The sequence below is a fragment of the Oncorhynchus mykiss genome, chromosome 17 (assembly GCF_057628025.1).
Source record: "Oncorhynchus mykiss isolate SJ-2025 chromosome 17, ASM5762802v1, whole genome shotgun sequence".
Taxonomy (NCBI): Eukaryota; Metazoa; Chordata; class Actinopteri; order Salmoniformes; family Salmonidae; genus Oncorhynchus; species Oncorhynchus mykiss.
This window is the reverse complement of record NC_143038.1, coordinates 18,576,047-18,595,883: the sequence shown is the minus strand read 5'-3', so window position 1 is coordinate 18,595,883 and position 19,837 is coordinate 18,576,047. Positions and strand designations below refer to the sequence as shown.

The 19,837-nt window shown below is 45.4% G+C and overlaps 1 protein-coding gene across 1 annotated transcript in view; it reads right to left on the bottom strand.

The window, feature by feature from the left end:
* LOC110493923 (sulfotransferase 6B1) overlaps positions 1-9,249 on the bottom strand; it is a 40,399-nt gene extending 31,150 nt beyond the window's left edge. The window contains 1 exon segment of the mRNA XM_036949910.2: positions 9,014-9,249. The gene's annotated coding sequence lies outside the window, so the exon portion shown is untranslated.
* Positions 9,250-19,837: the final 10,588 nt, after the last annotated feature.

Here is a 19,837-nt window from a genome sequence, read left to right as displayed (position 1 = left end):
TGAGAACTTGTTCTCAACTGGCCTACCTGATTAAATTAAGGTAAAATAAATAAAATAGCAAGCCACCCCGGGCGGCGTAAGCGGCACACAGCAATTTACCGCGTGCTAGTGAACACGAGCTGTAATCTTACATCTGATATCTAATCTTAAACATAAACATTAGCGACTAGTTAGGGGTTTTCTGGGACAAGCGACCACAAAAAATCTGCCTAGTATGTTGTGTCTCAAAATCCACGTATGTTTTATGGCTACTTTTATGATACGATCTGTAAAACATTTGAGCAACAATATACATTTTGACCACACATTCATCCAGTCACAATTTACGACTTTGAGGAGGAAACGGCAACGGTGTTTGAATCCGAAAGTGTGGCAAGTGAAGTGTGTGATAATGAATGTAACATAGTGAAATCAAAGAACGGAACAAAACAAGCGAAAGTTGTAGTAGAAGACACGGACTAGTCCGAATAATGCATTTCTTCTTGGGCTGTGTTTTTTGTGCAAATAGTCTGGGTAGCCATTTGACAAGATGTTCATGAGTTTTTTGGCTTGGGGGAAGAAGCTGCTTAGAAGCCTCTTGGTCCTAGACTTGGCGCGCCGGTACTGCTTGCCGTGTGGTAGCAGAGAGAACAGTTTATGATTAGGGTGGCTGAAGTTTTTGACAATTTGTAGGGCCTTTCTCTGACACTGCCTGGTATAAAGGCTCTCGATGGTGCAGCTGTAGAACCTTTTGAGGATCTGAGGACCCATGCCAAATCTTTTCAGTCTACTGAGGGGGAATAGGTTTTGTCATGCCCCATTCACGACTGTCACGGTGTGCTTCGACCATGTTAGTTTGTTGGTGATGTGGATACCAAGGAACTTGAGCGCTCAACCTGCTCCACTGCAGCCCCGTCGATGAGAATGGCGGCGTGCTCGGTCCTCTTTTTACTGTAGTCCACAATCATCTCCTTTGTCTTCATCACGTTGATGGAGAGGTTGTTGTCCTTGCACCACACGGCCAGGTCTCTGACCTCCTCCCTATAGGCTGTGTCGTTGTTGTCGGTGATCAGGCCTACCACTGTTGTGTCATAGGCAAATTTAATGATGGTGTTGGAGTCGTGCCTGGCAGTGCAGTCATGAGTGAACAGGGAGTACAGGAGAGGGCTGAGCACGCACCCGAGGGGCCCATGTTGAGGATCAGCGTGGCGGGTGTGTTGTTACCTACCCTTACCACCTGGAGGTGGCCTGTCAGGAGGTCCAGGATCCAGTTGCAGAGGGAGGTGTTAAGTCCCCGAGTCCTTAGCATAGTGATGAGCTTTGAAGGCACTATGGTGTTGAACGCTGAGCTGTAGTCAATTAACAGCATTCTCACATTGGTGTTCCTTTTGTCCATGTGGGAAAGGGCAGTGTGGAGTGCAATAGAGACTGCATCGTCTGTGGATCTGTTGGGGCGGTATGCAAATTGGAGTGGGTCTAGGGTTTCTGGGATGATGGTGTTGATGTGAGCCATGACCAGCCTTTCAAAGCACTTTATGGCTACAGACATGAGTGCTACAAGTCAGTAGTCATTTAGGAAAGTTAGCTTAGTGTTCTTGGGCACAGGCACTTTGGTGGTCTGCTTAAAACTTCTTTGGGATAGGGGGTGTGCCCAAAAGCATGCCCAAAATAAACTGCCTGTCACTCAGGCCCAGAAGCTAGGATAGGCATATAATTGGTAGATTTAGATAGAAAACATTCCAAAGTTTCTAAAACTGTTAAAATTATGTCTGTGAGTATAACATAACTGATGTGGCAGGCAACACCCCGAGGACAAACCATCCCCTCAAAAAAACAATTTCACCTTACCACTGTTTTCAATGGCTAGTACTATAATTATAAGGCCAAGTTCTCAAAAATTGCAGTTCCTATGGCTTCCACTAGATGTCAACAGTCTTTAGAAAGAGTTTCAGGCTGTTTTTTTTTTAAATTACCCAGAAATTGTAGTTTTTGTAGGTGACTCCCATTTTGGCTGTAGTGTTTCCAAGCGAGTGGAGGAAAGAGCGTTCTTTCTTATTTATTTTCGGTGTCATGAAGTTGCCCTCTTTGGGTACAGCGAGTACCATCCCCCTCTCTCTGTCTCCTACAACTAGGCTGCTGTGGTCAGAGAGGTCGTAAATTCCGGGAGGAGATTATCTCCTCATGGCCACAGTATAGAGACATAGTGAATTTTCATAGAGAACAAAGGAATTTCTTCCACCTCACAGAACTTCAGGTCCGAATCACATTTATGTTCTGGAGAAGGTATGAAATATCGGTGAAGAATCCAGCTACAAACTGGTCCGTTTGGTGTAATTTTGGGGGGCTCATGGAAGACGGTGCGGCCACATTACCATAACGCTGTTTATATAATAGGCTCAGATATGAGGTTTACATCTAATTGTTGTATAAGATGAATGAGTGAGGATGATACTGTTTGTAAAATTGTGCAATGTGATTTTGGACTGTTTAATGAAGGAAACTCCAATTCCCTTTTGAGGTTAACTAAATCAGAGGACCACCAATGAGCCCAGTTAGGGCCGGGCATCCTGGGACAGGCCCTTTTTTGCAGCCCCCGAATAAAACCCCAACTTTGAGAATTTCTCAACAGACCATGTTTCCCTCAATTACGAGAGGACAAAGGTTGCAGACCAGACTGCTGAATCTTTGAACCATACCACATGGTTAAACTCTTAGTCTATCGATACCGACAGAATAAGAACAAGTCTTTGATAGTAATTACTAGTCTGCAGCTAGGAATTCGGTATCATTGAACGCAAAGAACGACAACCGCCTAAACATCTATCCATAACGACATGAATGAATGTCACTCTGAACTATCTATTCTAACCAGAGAGAGAGATGGACAATTCTACAAAAGAAACAAACTTTTCAGCAGAGATCCCAATGACACACTGAGCGTAAATATATATATTGATTGCAATTGTTCCCAAATAAGTGAGCGTTCATGTGCAAAGGATTAGCATTTCAATGGTTATAATTATCAACTGTGTGTTGTCTTATCTCAGCTGACCCCCACTCCCCTTTTGTTTAACAAGCCGCCATGCCGGTTTAGCCCACTAGGGCACATTCTCCTATCATTTCTTGCAACCATATTTACTTTGTTTGTGTGTGCACTTCTGTGATTGTTTAGTTAGTTAATAAATAATTTAAGAAAATGGATGTATGGCTGACTCATAGTGAAGACTGGGTTTGTGCAGATAACCAACGATTGACGACGTTTGGAATGAGACTAATGTGAGGTAAAATAAATAAATCATTAATTCAGAAGACTATTGATCAGATATGAAAATATCTGAAAAGTTATATTAGGAAAATTATAACTTTGTAATCAGAATATTTTCCTTGGTGCCCCGACTTCCTAGTTAATTAGTTACATGATTAATCAGTTTAATGGTGTAATACTAATTACAGAGAATATTTAATAAAAACTAAAAGTCTTCAGTTAATGATAGTAAAGACACGACACCGGTATCATTTATTTGCATATTAGGATACCTAAAGTTTGATGATAAACGTTGTTTGACTTGTTTTTTTAAAGGTTTATTAGTAATGTTTGGGATTCATTTGGTATGCATTTTGAGGGAGGAAACTGGATGGAATATTGACTGATGCATGCCAGCTAAACTGATTTTTATTATCGAACAAAATGACCATTTGTGATGTAACTGGGACTGGGACTGACTTTCTTGTCGCACCTGCCTGGTTGAAATATGTTTTTCATGTGTTGGTATGTGGGGCGCTGTCCTCAGATAATCGCATGATTTGCTTTCGCCGTAATGCCTTTTTGAAATGTGACATGGCGGCTGGAATAACAACAAGTTAAGCTTTATTTTGATGTATTACACTTGTATTTTCATGAATGTTAAATATTTATAGTAAACTAATTTGAATTTGGCTCTCTGCAATTTAACTGAATGTTGTTGAGTTGTTCCGCCATTACAGACTCGGACAGGGAGAGGTTGATAATGTCAGTGAAGACACTTGCCAGTTGGTCAGCTCATGCTCACAGTACATGCTAAAATGTTAATTGTAACTCCACATTAACACCCTCTAATGTGTTTATGCTTTGTGTATTCCAAAACAAATATTCCAACAGAGATGAAGTGATATAAAGTTGATTATAAACTGGGTGGTACTAGCCCTTAATGCTGATTGGCTGACAGCAGTGGTATATCAGACCGTATACCACGGGAATGACCAAACATTTATTTTTACTGCTCTTTACGTTCAACAGAACAGTCTGCAGTCTAGGCAAAATGTAACGCCCTGGCCCAGAGCTAAGTACAGTCCAATGTTATCCACTGACTGGGTTCGAACCAATCCTTTGTGTGTGTGTGTTGTAGTCAGCCTCTACTTCCCCCCAGCATTTCAGAACCATGTCAAAGTCAGCCATGATCTGAGGAAAGTGAGGGACGCTGAGGAGTTACATGACATACAGTACAAGGCTGGGTTGTAAATAATAAATCCTCAAAATAAATAAAATGTTATCTATTTCAATGACTTAAATAAACCGAGAAGTAGAAGCTATTTATTCCCAAAGTTTTTCAATGTCTTTGAAATGGAAATTTTTGAAATGCCTTCAATTGAAATTGACCCCAGCCCTGTTTCAAATGTTTACAGTAGGAAAGCTAGTATTTTCTTTGCCAAACATTCAGAGTGGGTTAGTAAGACAGACTCAAGCTGAGTAGAGAACAGATAAATAATCATTTCAAACAGAACCAATGAAGCAGGCAAAAACACAGGAAATGATATGGTGTTAATTTACATTATAATGCTAATTCAGTAATACATTCATCTAATCTAACATATGACAAGTCTACGCAGCAAAACACTATAGAAACTGTCAGCCATGAAGCTTAGTAGTGAGAGGGTAGTGTAGGGATTGCATGCTATCAGAGGACATAAGTGTTAGGAGTGTTTTAGGGGAGAGTTGAACTAACCGACTGAAGACAGTGAGTCAGCAGCGCCACATCAGTGGAGCCAAAGCAATATAGAAGCAAGAGGATACAGCACAGTAGCTTGGTTTGCTTACTGGGTTAGATAATACATGGCATGCAACATTGACATGTTGAACTTGCCAATAATGTAATAAAATATTAAATTCCAATGTTTTTAATCCATTAAAAATGATATTTTCAAAGGAAATATTGTAGTAACTAAGCGAAAGGTCCTTTGCCAATAGCTTTTCATAGACTTTGTCCTCATAGGATTGTATACCCACAGGTCATAAATGGTCAGTCCACACATAGTAGTCAGCCATAAAATAAAGGCCCTCCACACAGCCTTTTAGAGCTAATCACCTCTCTACTCTCAACAAGATAGCTTAAGATAGAGGCATCAAACTGATAGATTGAGTTGTAGTCTCAGGATGTGTTCCCATTGTAGGTTTCCGAGCACCGTAAGTCCACCTGCTGTTGCGTTGTGCTCGCATAGCCTATAGACCAGGGGTATTCAAATATTACCCTACGAGGTTTGGAGGCTGCAGGTTTTCTGTTCTACGGATAATGAATTCCACCCACCCGGTGTCCCAAGTCAAAATAAGTCCCTGATTAGAGGGGAACAATGAACAAATGCAGTTGAACTTGGTTTGAGGTCCAGAGTGTAGTTTGTGAGCTCTGGACTATGGGCCTTCTGTGTACATGTATGTGTTGGTTTCTCTTTACTCGTGTCATCTTCAGCTTGACTGTCAGTGTATTTGATACAGGTCAAATAGTTGACAGAAAATAATTTTGGGTTACAGCATCAGCTCACCCAAACTCTCACTGATGATGAGAGTACTCTGTGCTTTTGCAGCCTTAACAGTAATTATGTTAACAGAGCGAGTCTCTCTGCACTGTCTCGTCTACTGAAACGCAATTGAATTAAGATGAAGCAGCTGTACAGAGTCCATTACGAAAGAAACTCTGACTGTGTAAAAAAACGGAGATATGAAGCTATACTATCCTATCATTGGTACTGGATCTGGAAGTGTACGGTGCTACATTATATTGAATGATCCCTGTCTACTGTGCTACATAGTTTTGCCTGGTCTCTTTCAGAGAGTCATGGAGCTAGAAGCAAGATGCAGTGCATCATGAGCCAATATGTTGAATATGTTGACAAGGCAGGTTAGAAAAACAAGGTGCGGTGGCAAAAACATAATCTGACACCATGTCATCATCAATGTCCCGTGATAACATGGTGGCAACATAATGTGTGTGGCTATTAGTTAAAATGGCATTCTTCACCATCATGGAATCCTAAACCCTTACAATGGGTAATGAAGAAATATTTTCTGTATGGCGTTGGAAGGTGTACGATTGCCAGCCCCACCAGCGCATGCCCCTTCTACAGGCAATAGAGGAGGCTTGTGTAGATATCGATTAGGTGTAATGCCAGGGCTGGATACGACACTTCAGGTGATATTTTCCACAATGCATCGCTCCAGACATCGCATGTGACGTGATGAAGTCTTCTTGTCGGACTGACAAAGGTGGCGAGATGTATGAAAAGATATGTAACTTATTTGTTTGATAGCACAAATGTTTTGTTTTTTTTCCTATTGCGGTTGTTGTTTTAGGATTGTTAGAACACTGGGGAAATTATTGGTATTGAGTGTGTTATGTTTGGAATACACATCCATAATTTACACATTTTGATACCTGTGTTTATTTCGGTTTGCAACATGTATTAGAAAACTTCCTTTCAAACTGCTATGCCCTGCACACAGGAAAAACCTGTGTTTGTAAATTTATATGATCAGTGCGTAGGTGGTGCTTTGTGTGCTGATTCAAATGATGGTTTGTGTTTACTGTATGGATGCAAAAACACTTTTTTGTGAAGAGGTTGAAGAGTTTAGCAAGAATGGATTGTTTTAGCAAGAGATGTATAATGTTTTGGTTGTTAGTGTGTAGAGATGAAAAAAGAAATAGCCTATAGTTTCAAAGATTGTGCCTGAGCAAGCCAGAAAAGAAACGGTAATATACTGTTTCGCAAGAGTGGTGAGGAAGCTAATTTGAAGTATACATTTGTTTATGTAATATACTTTTGCAACTACAATATGATTGATATTGACTGCATTAACGTGTAATTTATCCTTCATGTAGTCACATGCATGTGACTGATTTTTGGGTAACACTCCACTTGCTACACCAAAGCCTACTGTGATCCTCTTGTAGCCACATATCAATTGTTAGGCAGTTTGAAGACTGTTAAAGTGCCTTGTTGGCATGGTCAGTATTATGACCTATCATAAATTAGGCAACTGTGTTTTAAAGGCCATTATAGGCACAAGTTATAGTTCAGGCTACTTGAATACAAGCCATGTCAAGCTTATATGAAGTAGTGAGTAAATAAGAATGATAAATACATGAAAGGTCACATTGGGCTCATGCTATTTCAAAAGCCTATAACTTACCATACTGGGATAAAGTTACCCAGTGAAGTGTGCTGGTTGTCGAGAAGCCATTTTATGAAGAAGTGCACATGTGAAGTTACGTCCAGGTCTTTCAGGCAAATTACTTGCAGGTGTTCACACCAATGTGTGTAGTTGTGTGAATAGATTAGAAATGGTAAATAGTTGGGTGAAAAAGGATGCTATCAGGTCTTCACAGACTGGACTGTAAAAGTAAAGGCTAAATCTTAACTGAGCTTTCAAGCATTTGCGCTCTAGAGCTGCATTTACACAGACAGGGTAAAATGTCCCCTCACCCCACTAATTGGTATTGTCTTCAATCAGCTCAGGTTTGTATTAATGCCATATTGAGGTTTTCAGGTGGTGTCCTACATGAATGATGGTTTTGTTCCTGGAACTTGACAATGATTTAAAATGTCACAGATACATTTGAAGAAAATATGTAACTAATGTGCAGCTCCAAAATACTACTCTCATGAGTCATTGGGAAATAGACTTTCAACCAATAGAGGCAACTGTTTCAGGCTGGCAGGTGTTCACCATGTGGAGGTAATGAATGTGAAATGGTAGGTTAATCATGCTTAGAAAAGGTGTATATGTGATGGTGTGTAAACAGAAAAGTATTCCATCAAATGTGAAAGGAAAGTAAAGGAGTGTTAGCCTACTATTTACTAAGCATTTGTTCGGTTCCCCAGGTAGGATAGGATGGGAAATCTTCTATGAGAGTTTTATGGGGACGGTGAGAAGTAATTTAAGTTGGTATAGATACGGTGGTTATTTGTCATGGGAAATTATCTCAAGTGATTGAAGGCAGATCAGGCTAAGAGTAGTAAACTCTTCCATCCTGGGGATCTCCCTACTCTTGCTGTAACTATTATTGAAAAGGTAAAATAAATAGGGTATTGATGTCTCAATAATATTTGGTGGCATTGATCTGTAGCTTAGTAGTAGTAGTATAGAGTCAATAAAATACTTTACAAAGCATCAAGGTATTCTCAAACAGACAAAGGGAGATGTAGCCATTTTATGTAGTATAATCAGACAGTACTACTTACAACAGCATCTAGGGTTAGATGTTAACCAGGCATTGGCAAAAGCGCTAGGACATGGGTGAAAAGTTAAACATTCAGTGTGTAAATAGCAAAAAAGCTAGGTTTTAATGCCCCCAAAACCAAAAAGTTAATAGTAAGAGAAAATATGTCAGGGGTAAGAAATGGTTAACCCAAGAGATTGGGAGGCAACAGAACGATTAGCTCTACCTGATAATTAATTACACCCACCTGTTGTGTCACACCTAAACGATTCCATGATTAGAGAGGGATAATGAGCAAATGCAGGTGAAACGGGTTGGTGCTCCAGAGGTGAGTTACAGGGTAGGAGTTAGTGAAATGGTGAACTAATCCATGGGAGACATACGTGTTGAAAAAGGAAAAGACATAAAACCACTGCAAAGAAGCCTATACAGTCTAGTAGAGGTGTCTTTGGTGGACGGTGTTGCTCAGAAGTGGTTCCACCTGTAGTGGTGTTAAGTCACAGGCATAGAGGAGTTAGAAAAGCGGCACGTACTTTGACGTGAAGGGCCAAAGTAGTTGAGCTCACCTTGTCTCTGAGCAGGCAGAGAGAGAGAGAGAGAGAGAGAGATCGCAGTCCTTCCTCGCTTGACTCCGCAGCGTGACTCACTCGTGCCGGTCTTTGTGGCTTTGGGTCTTGGTGTCTGGCTGTGCGGCCGGCGCTATGGAGGCTGGCGCCCCATGTGCTTGTCCGCCCTGATATAGGCCTAGAGAGAGAGAGATTTGGAGCCTCTTCTTCTCTCTCCTCCTCCCTCTTGTACAGGTGTGTGTAAGGGATGTGAAACGGCTAGTTTCAATCGGTGACGTCACTTGCTCTGAGACTGTTGTTGATGATGTGTGCAGAGGGTCCCTGGTTCGGCCTAAAGTTATACTGTTACACAGGCTCCAGTCATCGGAGCACGAGTGGAATCCCACTCACTGTGTTATACTACCATGCACACATTCCTACCCTGTTCATGTCAGCATCATTTATTCCCTCTCCCCCCTTTTTGACATGTCCTCCACACACACACATATGGATTTGCTTTTTTCACTGACAGGTTGGGTGGCTCTTAAAAGAGCCTTTGGGTTACTACAGCACTCCAAATGGGCTGTTTACTTGGAGCTGGTGTACTTGGTCACGGCCTTGGTGCCCTCGGACACTGCGTGCTTGGCCAGCTCTCCGGGGAGCAGCAGGCGCACTGCGGTCTGGATCTCCCTGGAGGTGATGGTGGAACGCTTGTTGTAGTGGGCCAGGCGAGACGACTCTCCGGCGATACGCTCGAAGATGTCGTTCACGAACGAGTTCATGATTCCCATGGCCTTGGAGGAGATGCCGGTATCGGGGTGGACCTGCTTCAGGACTTTGTACACGTAAATGGCGTAGCTCTCCTTCCTCGACTTTCGGCGTTTCTTGCCGCCTTTCCCTGCGGTCTTGGTGACGGCTTTCTTGGAGCCCTTCTTGGGCGCGGACTTTGCTGGCTCGGGCATGATGCTGATGTCTCGCTGCTTCTCACAAACGAATGAGGGGGTGGAGAGCCCTTTCCCTCTTATGAAGACGAAGCTAAGCTAATTCGCCGGCCGTGGACACACCCCTGCTTTCTCATAGGCGCCCCTGCCATTTGCCCAGTGGAGCTGAGCGCGCATAAGAGCCTTCCACTCAGAGGCTTGCTTCCCTAACAAAGACCATAGCCTATGCTCTGTCACTGGTGGGGAATGGTGTGTTTCCAAAAAAGTCCTACAATGGCTAGAAATAAGGCCCCCCTTTTTGGTACTTGGTGGGGATTTCCCAGCCGTGGTGCCTCAGTAATACGACTGTACGCAAAGCCTGCACTGAACATAGCCTCCTGTCACGAATACTCCCTCCCTGTCCACTCAAGAGTGGCTCATGGTTTAATACGACTGTACGCAAAGCCTGCACTGAACATAGCCTCCTGTCACGAATACTCCCTCCCTGTCCACTCAAGAGTGGCTCATGGTTTCCTACGATAATGGATTTGACCCTTTTGAAGCGGATGTGGGTGGCTCTTAAAAGAGCCTTTGGGTTCAAGTCGGGATGTTGACGTTCCGAGAAGAGTGCGTTTAACCGCCGAAACCGTACAGGGTGCGTCCCTGGCGTTTCAGAGCGTAGACCACGTCCATGGCCGTAACGGTCTTCCTCTTGGCGTGCTCGGTGTAGGTGACGGCGTCACGGATCACGTTCTCAAGGAACACCTTCAGGACACCGCGGGTCTCCTCGTAGATCAGCCCGGAGATACGCTTCACGCCGCCACGGCGAGCCAGACGGCGAATGGCGGGCTTGGTGATTCCCTGGATGTTATCGCGGAGAACCTTACGGTGACGCTTGGCGCCTCCTTTTCCGAGTCCCTTGCCGCCTTTACCTCTTCCAGACATCGTGTGTTCACTAGCTGAGTTCAAGTGAATTAATGACGTAATTTTCGGTGCTCGGTGCTCTTATTATCTGCGTTTGGTGGACCTGATTGAAGCCAGTGGCACAGAAAGCGCGCGCTTTTGCCTGGCCTCTGCTGCAAAGGGGAGGGCGTTCGTTCTAGGGAACTATGGAGGAAGAAGAAATCAAAGCTACTTGCATGCGCGGGAAACACACTCAAATACTGAGCTATGTTGAACACAAGGCCCAACTGTGATGTCCCACTCTTCACATTGATTGGTGTTGTTCTTGTTGTTGTTGTTGTTGTTGCGCCTGATTCAACTCTTTCAATCAGCTGTGCCTCTCCAGGGCTTCAACAAAAATGCCTACTCTACCCCTGCCTGGAGTTGGGAAACACTGAACTAGTAGGATTCAACCCACTGCAGTTGCCAGTCACACCTAATAGAGATAGGCGTTAAAAACCTCAAATAGTGTCACAAGTACAAAGGAGAAACGAAGTGGCACAAACGGGAAACAAATACACAAGGAATGCCACAAATCCTAAGGGGTCCGTAATGTCACCTCAGCAGTCATGTAGCTCTTGAAGGCCATGTAATAACGTCATTCTTCTTTTTCTTCCCTAGACATGATCCAGGTGGCCATGGGACGGGTGGTGATACCTCTGCAAGCTGAAATGCAGTAAAACATTCCTCAGACACCCACCCAACACACACACAATAAAGGGATCATTTTCCTATGCGTACAGAGGTGATAGGGATGTGCAAATATTGTATGGTACTTTTTTCAAAAAACAATAACATAGCCTTATATTACGGAAATAGTGGTATGAGGTGGATCCTTTATAGGCCAGAGAGCCTCAGATGTTGCATTGAATGATCTCAACAGGTCATTTCAAAGGGGACAAATGAGGCCCAAGGGCACATACTGGCGATTGACCAATCGGTGCAGTTGATTCACATCTCAGATGTGACTAGGTATCATCTTACAACTTATTGTTGCCACAATTGTCTCTTACATGTACTTAGTGGCTGCCGGCCCTCGGTTTAGTACATCGAGCAACAGAGGTTGCCTTTTAGGAGAACGACTGACAAGCGTTCAACTAGCTGGGATGCAACTAGTGTCATCAAAGCACTTTGTCATAGCAAGTTAGAAGAAATAGGTTAAGGTTACGAAAAGGCTTAGGCTTACCCCAAATGCCACGTCCGTTCGTAGCTGTACTCCGTGTAGGCACAACAAGTCATCACACAGAGAGCACACTTGAAGCACAACTGCACTGCCTGGAAGGCCGCAACGGACTGAATTGGAATCCCTCAAACAGCACGCTAACTACATTCCGCTTTATGATGTCACAGTCAGCCCCTCGGAACACTGGTCCTCAACAATCTCAAACACCTTGGATACCCAAGCCAAACATTCTCGAATCACTCACATTCACAAATCAACCAGGGAGAAGAAGGCTGCCAGGAATTGAATGCTGAAAAGCTAACCTCCTTCACAGAGCAACATCATAGGACTGGGAGTTTGTGTTCAACAGCTTACGTTCCCCTATTATCAAGGGCTTAGTTCCTCTATAGGCTGCAGTGCAGATACTTCACATGCAGAGTACAACAACAAATAACAGAGGGCCTGTTACCACACCCTATAGGCTAGGAGTTGAACTTGGACCACAATGACATTGGTAGTAATTAGCCTGCAGCATAAATGACAGCTCCCTAACGGGGACATAAAGTGGAAATGGAAGTGCGACACATAGAGGAAAAGTCCTAATCCTAATCAAATAGACACATTTATTTGTTTATTCTTTTTTTTATTTCACCTTTATTTAACCAGGTAGGCAAGTTGAGAACAAGTTCTCATTTACAATTGCGACCTGGCCAAGATAAAGCAAAGCACTTCGACACATACAACGACACAGACTTACACATGGAGTAAAACAAACATACAGTCAATAATACAGTATAAACAAGTCTATATACGATGTGAGCAAATGAGGTGAGATAAGGGAGGTAAAGGCAAAAAAAGGCCATGGTGGCAAAGTAAATACAATATAGCAAGTAAAACACCGGAATGGTACATTTGCAATGGAAGAAATGTGCAAAGTAGAAATAAAAATAATGGGGTGCAAAGGAGCAAAATAAATAAATTCATTAAATACAGTAGGGAAAGAGGTAGTTGTTTGGCCTAAATTATAGGTGGGCTATGTACAGGTGCAGTAATCTGTGAGCTGCTCTGACAGTTGGTGCTTAAAGCTAGTGAGGGAGATAAGTGTTTCCAGTTTCAGAGATTTTTGTAGTTCGTTCCAGTCATTGGCAGCAGAGAACTGGAAGGAGAGGCGGCCAAAGAAAGAATTGGTTTTGGGGGTGACTAGAGAGATATACATACACCTGTTTAGCAGATGTCGGAAATGCTTGTGTTACTAGCTCCAACAGCACAGTCAAGTCTAACAAGTAATATCTAACCATGTTCCAACATTCCACACAATACACCCAAATGCAATTGGAATACATCAATATATGGACGAGCAATGTCAGACCGTCCGTAGACTAACATACCTTACAATACAATACTTTATATATCCACATGACATGAGCTATGCAAACCACCTCCACGTTAGGAATGTGCCCAGTGATATCTAACAAAAACACACACCTCCGTGGAACCCACATGGCAAGACAGGAAGGAAGACATGCAGGAGTGCTCATGAAGAAGACCGGAATCATCTCCAATCAAGTGAACAATGTCAAAGGAATAGGGCAAGTCATATAGATAGGGAGGCATTTCACCGCCACCCGCTGGACCACAAGTCATTTTGCCAACACTGGCTCATCATTCAAAGCCACATAGGGAGGGATCTTAACACCACCTGCTGGATCAGAAGTGCCACTCACAATGGCCACACAGACCATTTCTCCCTCAACCTGATGCAATTGTCACAACAAGTATGTGCTCAAAATCAAACATTAACTACAACAGATCATCAAATAGGCAAACACATGCTCATGTAGAGTACCTCAAATTATACAGTTACTTTGTCACCAAACCTAATCTGTCATTCATCTACAAATACATGCTCTTCTAAAGCCACAATGCAATGTTCACATGGTACATTTCATTTCTTACAATCTATGTCACTATTACTTCATTTGACTGCTCTTAAATCATATTCACTTAACCCTTTTCTTCACCTGCTGATTTTCTGCTGCTTTTGTCTCTTGCAGATTTGGACGTCATGTGAATCTATGTTTCTCAAGTATCAAAAGAGAGAAAATGAAAAACGGAATGCTACTTTTCTCTCTAGCCTAGTGCACTCTTTATCTGTAAGCTCCCCTACTGGTGTAGGTAGCTCCAAAAAAAGGTACAGATGCCATAGAACCTGATCTCGACGACCACATTTTACACCAATGCACCCCGACAATCGGTTGGTGGTCGGGAATCAAGTGGATGATTCTGGGACCAATTACAGGATAGGGGTGAGGGGTGTACTGAACTGTGCCTATAGCATGTCAAAAATCCCTCCAACGGGAAATAGGCCTTGGCAAATGGCCAGGGGCGCTGTCCTTTTCAGCACCACGGAGCTCCCCTATTACCTGTCTCATGAGTGAAGATGCAACAGCAGACAATTCCTGCTCTTTTGTCCTGCAATGACACACTTTAGCCGTGTCATTGCTGCATTTAACTGGCAGCCTGTATTTAGGGCCTTTACTTTGTCGTATCATTTGGTCAAGGGGTTTCGATTCGTCAGCAAATCTTCTTTGAAAAATGAACTAAATCCCACATCAGAAGTCGACTTCAAATCACGCCAAAGACACACGACTCTACTCAACCGGAGTCAATAGTATCAAATATTCTGCACTGTGAAGGTGTCATGTGCTGAGCCATTTAGTTCCTATGAAGCCTATTTACGAAGCCAATGCAGCAATCACCACGTACCTGCCTGCATTGGTGATTGCTATTCTGTAATTGGTCAACTACTAATAGGGCAATCATCCCGGCAGCTTCGTAACAGCTGTTTTGCAAGCCCTTGACGATTACATCTATTGATTCCTGCTGTCCTGATACCTTTTCTCTTAAGGGATCTCGGATCTAGTCTAAAGGCCTATCAATGGGTATGGCATTGGAATATTCAATCGCACACTGAATTCATCCCACTAAATACATTCCTTTCATTTCTCCATTTATTCCACCATATCGAAACAACTTACCTATGCACGCACACAAACAAGCACAGAAGGGCGACTTAATAATATCACGTCTAATTTGGTGGCCTACAACATTTCCTGTACCTTCAACCACAACGTTGGTAACAATTTTTTTCGACCACCTTTCACTTGCGCCGGACAGAGATATATCATTTTACTTTCAATAGCTTAGTCAGTCGCATGAATTATGGGGTGCACACAGCTAACGTTGTAATGATCGGATCAAAACATGGATTTTTGGGGCCATCGAGGAATGTCACATGGCCCAGAAATCATTGAATGGCCATTTTCACAAAGGAATAGACAGACTCATTCCAAGAGCAATTGGAATCGAAAAAACACAACGTGCCCCACTTGGGGACCCGAGGACCGAGTTTGGGAAACGCTGGCCTGAAGATCAAATACCAATAGGGAGCCACTATGACGTGCTCACACGCTGACAGTACCCGCGTTTAACCACTAGATGGCCTCCGTGCTCCACGGTAAACTTTTCCCCTCTCATCAGCGGCACTGCAACATGGGACTTTCAAAGTCAGTTGTTCTTAGCTACATAGTGACCATTTTTGACACTTTTTGCCCTATATCATTACTATCACTCATTACTGCTAGTGTATTTTTCCCCTCTTCTACTCTAGGCATACATCTAATCACATATAGAGAGCGTTATTGAAACGACTCAAGTCAGTTAAGAACCAACTCTTATTTACAATCACGGCCGGTGGTGATACAGCCTGGAATCGAACCACGGTCTGTAGTGACTCGAGAACAGGGAACATACACGGTGGGAAAGGGGCGTGTACAAATGGAACAATTGTGCCTTTTTGACTGAAATATGGAGGTGGCTCTTAAAAGAGCCTTTGGGGGATTTTGGAGATCAGGTCATCGTTTATGCGCGCTCTCCGCGAATACGACGGGCCAGCTGGATGTCCTTGGGCATGATGGTCACCCTCTTGGCGTGGATGGCGCACAGGTTGGTGTCCTCGAACAGGCCGACCAGGTAAGCCTCGCTTGCCTCCTGCAGGGCCATCACTGCGGAACTCTGGAAGCGCAGGTCGGTCTTAAAGTCCTGGGCAATTTCTCGCACCAGGCGCTGGAAAGGCAGTTTGCGGATCAGCAGCTCAGTGGACTTCTGGTAACGACGGATCTCTCTAAGAGCCACGGTGCCGGGCCTGTAACGGTGAGGCTTCTTCACGCCGCCGGTGGCCGGGGCGCTCTTGCGCGCAGCCTTGGTGGCGAGCTGCTTCCTGGGTGCTTTGCCACCGGTGGATTTGCGAGCGGTTTGCTTGGTTCTGGCCATGGCGCTAGCTAGCTTCCTTCTTTCACAGTCGGAGTATAGCCTCAAAATGCCTATGTGAAGTTTATAAAGCCGGCAGCGGCGTCTGCTCATTGGTCACCATCTCCGCACCGCCCTGATTGGCCCGTTGCGGAGGCCTCCTCCGCCGCCCATTGGACGGGAGGCTCGGCCTCTCCGTGCCGCCCCAAAATGCAACCCCCACCCTCGCCGAGGCGCGCTTGGGTCTTTTGTTAGGGCCGCGAGCAACGTTACACTTTACGCGCAATAATGCTCTCATTCTAGCCTACTAGTTGTTATCCTTCATTTAGGCCTCATGTGGGCACTTGATACGGTGCCGTGTATATGTGTGTGTGTATCTAACAAACACGCCAAATAGTTGGCCAGGCATAGAAAGGACACTTCGCGCTTTTGTTGAGCTAGGTGGTTGGCTCTTAAAAGAGCCTTTGGGGGTTGAGTAGTCAAGTTGCAGCCGCACCAGCGATTTTACTTGGCTTTGACGGCCTTCTCAGTCTTCTTGGGGAGCAGCACTGCCTGGATGTTGGGCAGAACACCACCCTGAGCGATGGTCACGCCGCCAAGCAGTTTGTTCAGCTCCTCGTCGTTACGGACTGCCAGCTGCAGGTGACGGGGGATGATACGAGTCTTCTTGTTGTCACGGGCAGCGTTTCCGGCCAACTCCAGGATCTCAGCAGTCAGGTACTCGAGCACTGCGGCCAGGTACACTGGTGCGCCAGCGCCCACACGCTCGGCGTAGTTGCCTTTACGCAGCAGCCTGTGCACACGGCCCACGGGGAACTGGAGCCCGGCACGGGATGAACGTGTCTTTGCCTTCGCCCTGGCCTTGCCTCCGGTTTTGCCTCTTCCGCTCATATTGGTAGCTTCAGTATGTCACAGAAAGTCTGAATGAGCCGCTGGCCACCTCGAGAGCCTTACTTATACCTCGCCACAAAAGCCATCGATTGGCCACCGGACCGGTGTGGCCTTATCCAATTGGAGTGAGGGAGGGACAGACAGACAGGCAGTCAGCCCTAAGCCCGCCCCCACCCACCCGCAGGCAGGCAGGCAGCAGAGTGACGAGGGCTAGGCTACTCTGTTTCCCTCCGACTTTTGTGACTTTTTCACGTTGGCGGGAGCGCCAAAGTGACTACTCAAATCACTGAAACATGTATCAATCAATTCGAGAGTGGCTCATAATACCAATGGCTGCTGTCCAACCCACTATAGTATGTATGCTTCTTATTATCAGGATCAATGTGACATGCCAATTCTAACACATCACAACAATGTTGACTGGTGAGGGTGCTGCACTCTTGAGTGACAAATGTAAAGCCATTTAGCCACTCGAAAATGTGGTGCGTAAAAGTCATTCATTTCATTTCTTTTGCACCACGGGTAGGTAGGTGGAATGGAATGACATGCGCTTTTATGGAAAGAGGTGGGTGGCTCTTAAAAGAGCCTTTTGTGGTAACAACATGTGTCGAGTAGAAAGAACACTGTTTGTAATAGGTTTACTTCTTCTTGGGGGCTGCCTTCTTGGCCTTGGCCGCCTTGGGCTTGGCGGCTTTGGGCTTCGCTGCCTTGGTAGCCTTCTTGGGGCTCTTGGCCGCTTTCTTGGCCGCTGCGGCGGGCTTCTTCACCTTCTTTGGGCTCTTGGCGGCCTTTTTGGGTGTAGCGGGCTTCTTGGCCTTCTTGGGGGACTTCTTTGCGGCCACGGCCTTCTTGGCTGCTACCTTCTTGGGCTTCTTGGCGGCGGCGGGCTTCTTGGCGGCCACCTTCTTAGCTTTGGGGGCTGCGGCTTTCTTGGCGGGCTTCTTTGCCTCGACGGCCTTCTTGTTGAGCTTGAAGGAGCCGGAAGCACCGGTGCCCTTGGTCTGGACCAGGGTGCCCTTGGTGACGAGGCTCTTGACGGCGATCTTGACACGGGAGTTGTTCTTCTCCACGTCGTAGCCGCCTGCCGCCAGAGACTTCTTGAGCGCGGCCAGGGACACGCCGCTCCTCTCCTTGGAGGCGGACACCGCCTTGACGATGAGCTCGCCTACGCTGGGTCCCGCTTTCTTGGGCTTGGCTGCTGCCTTCTTCTTGGGTGCCTTGGCCGGCGCGGCGGCGGCGGGTGCTGGTGCGACTTCTGCCATGTCTGTCGTTCGGTCCGGTAAACACACACACTTACAACACTACGGTAGTCTGTGAGGAGGAGTACTTTGCTGTAGACGCTGCTCTGCGCTATTGAAGCTCCACACCGTGCAGGGGGCTGGCCTTAAACGCGACATGAGAACCATGTAGACTCAAGCCACCCAGCTCGGCTTCTCCGGGCTGGCCAAATGCTCTTTCACTTGTGTTTTCTGGTCGCCAATATCGGGCCAAAAGTCACCGACGGAGCCGTGTTTTTGGCCCAAAAGCGAACGGCCCAGCGAGCAGACTTGTGTCCGTTCAGAATAAAGTCATGTGGGCTGCAGAAGCCCCGTGCATTTTGCTGCGACTCGCTCAAAACCTCACCGTTCGACTGTCGGGTGGAGCGGTGCGCACTGCTTTTCCTGTGCTATTTGTCTCCTAAATGGCCTAAAAGTGCATCCGATTGCGAGCACCATTGATTGTGGAGTGAGCCGAGATGTCTGGCAAGGGAATCAAATGGTTTGGCGTCCCCTGATATGCTCCTTGGTGTTTTAAAGGAGAGCTCTTTTGGGGACCTTAAAACACATGCACTTGTGAGGCCTGGCTGAGACTAGTTTCACGTTGTATTCGTCATGTGTCCAGGAGGCAAACGAAATAATACACTGTCCAACGACATGCTTACTTGCACTGTGTGTGTGTGTGTGTGTGTGATGTTTTATTAGTATGAGTTTATTAGTTGGATTTGGAGCCTGTGTGTTTTCTTGTGCTAGGTAGTCTCTCTCTCTGTCTGTGTGTCTCTTTCAAAAGCGTGTCAGAGAGAGAGAGAGAGAGAGAGAGAGAGATAGGCTTGTGGCCTTCTCGCAGTCCTTCCTCGCTTGACTCCGCAGCGTGACTCACTCGTGCCGGTCTTTGTGTCTGTGGGTCTTGGTGTCTGGCTGTGCGGCCGGCGCTATGGAGGCTGGCGCCCCATGTGCTTGTCCGCCCTGATATAGGCCTAGAGAGAGAGAGATTTGGAGCCTCTTCTTCTCTCTCCTCCTCCCTCTTGTACAGGTGTGTGTAAGGGATGTGAAACGGCTAGTTTCAATCGGTGACGTCACTTGCTCTGAGACTGTTGTTGATGATGTGTGCAGAGGGTCCCTGGTTCGGCCTAAAGTTATACTGTTACACAGGCTCCAGTCATCGGAGCACGAGTGGAATCCCACTCACTGTGTTATACTACCATGCACACATTCCTACCCTGTTCATGTCAGCATCATTTATTCCCTCTCCCCCCTTTTTGACATGTCCTCCACACACACACATATGGATTTGCTTTTTTCACTGACAGGTTGGGTGGCTCTTAAAAGAGCCTTTGGGTTACTACAGCACTCCAAATGGGCTGTT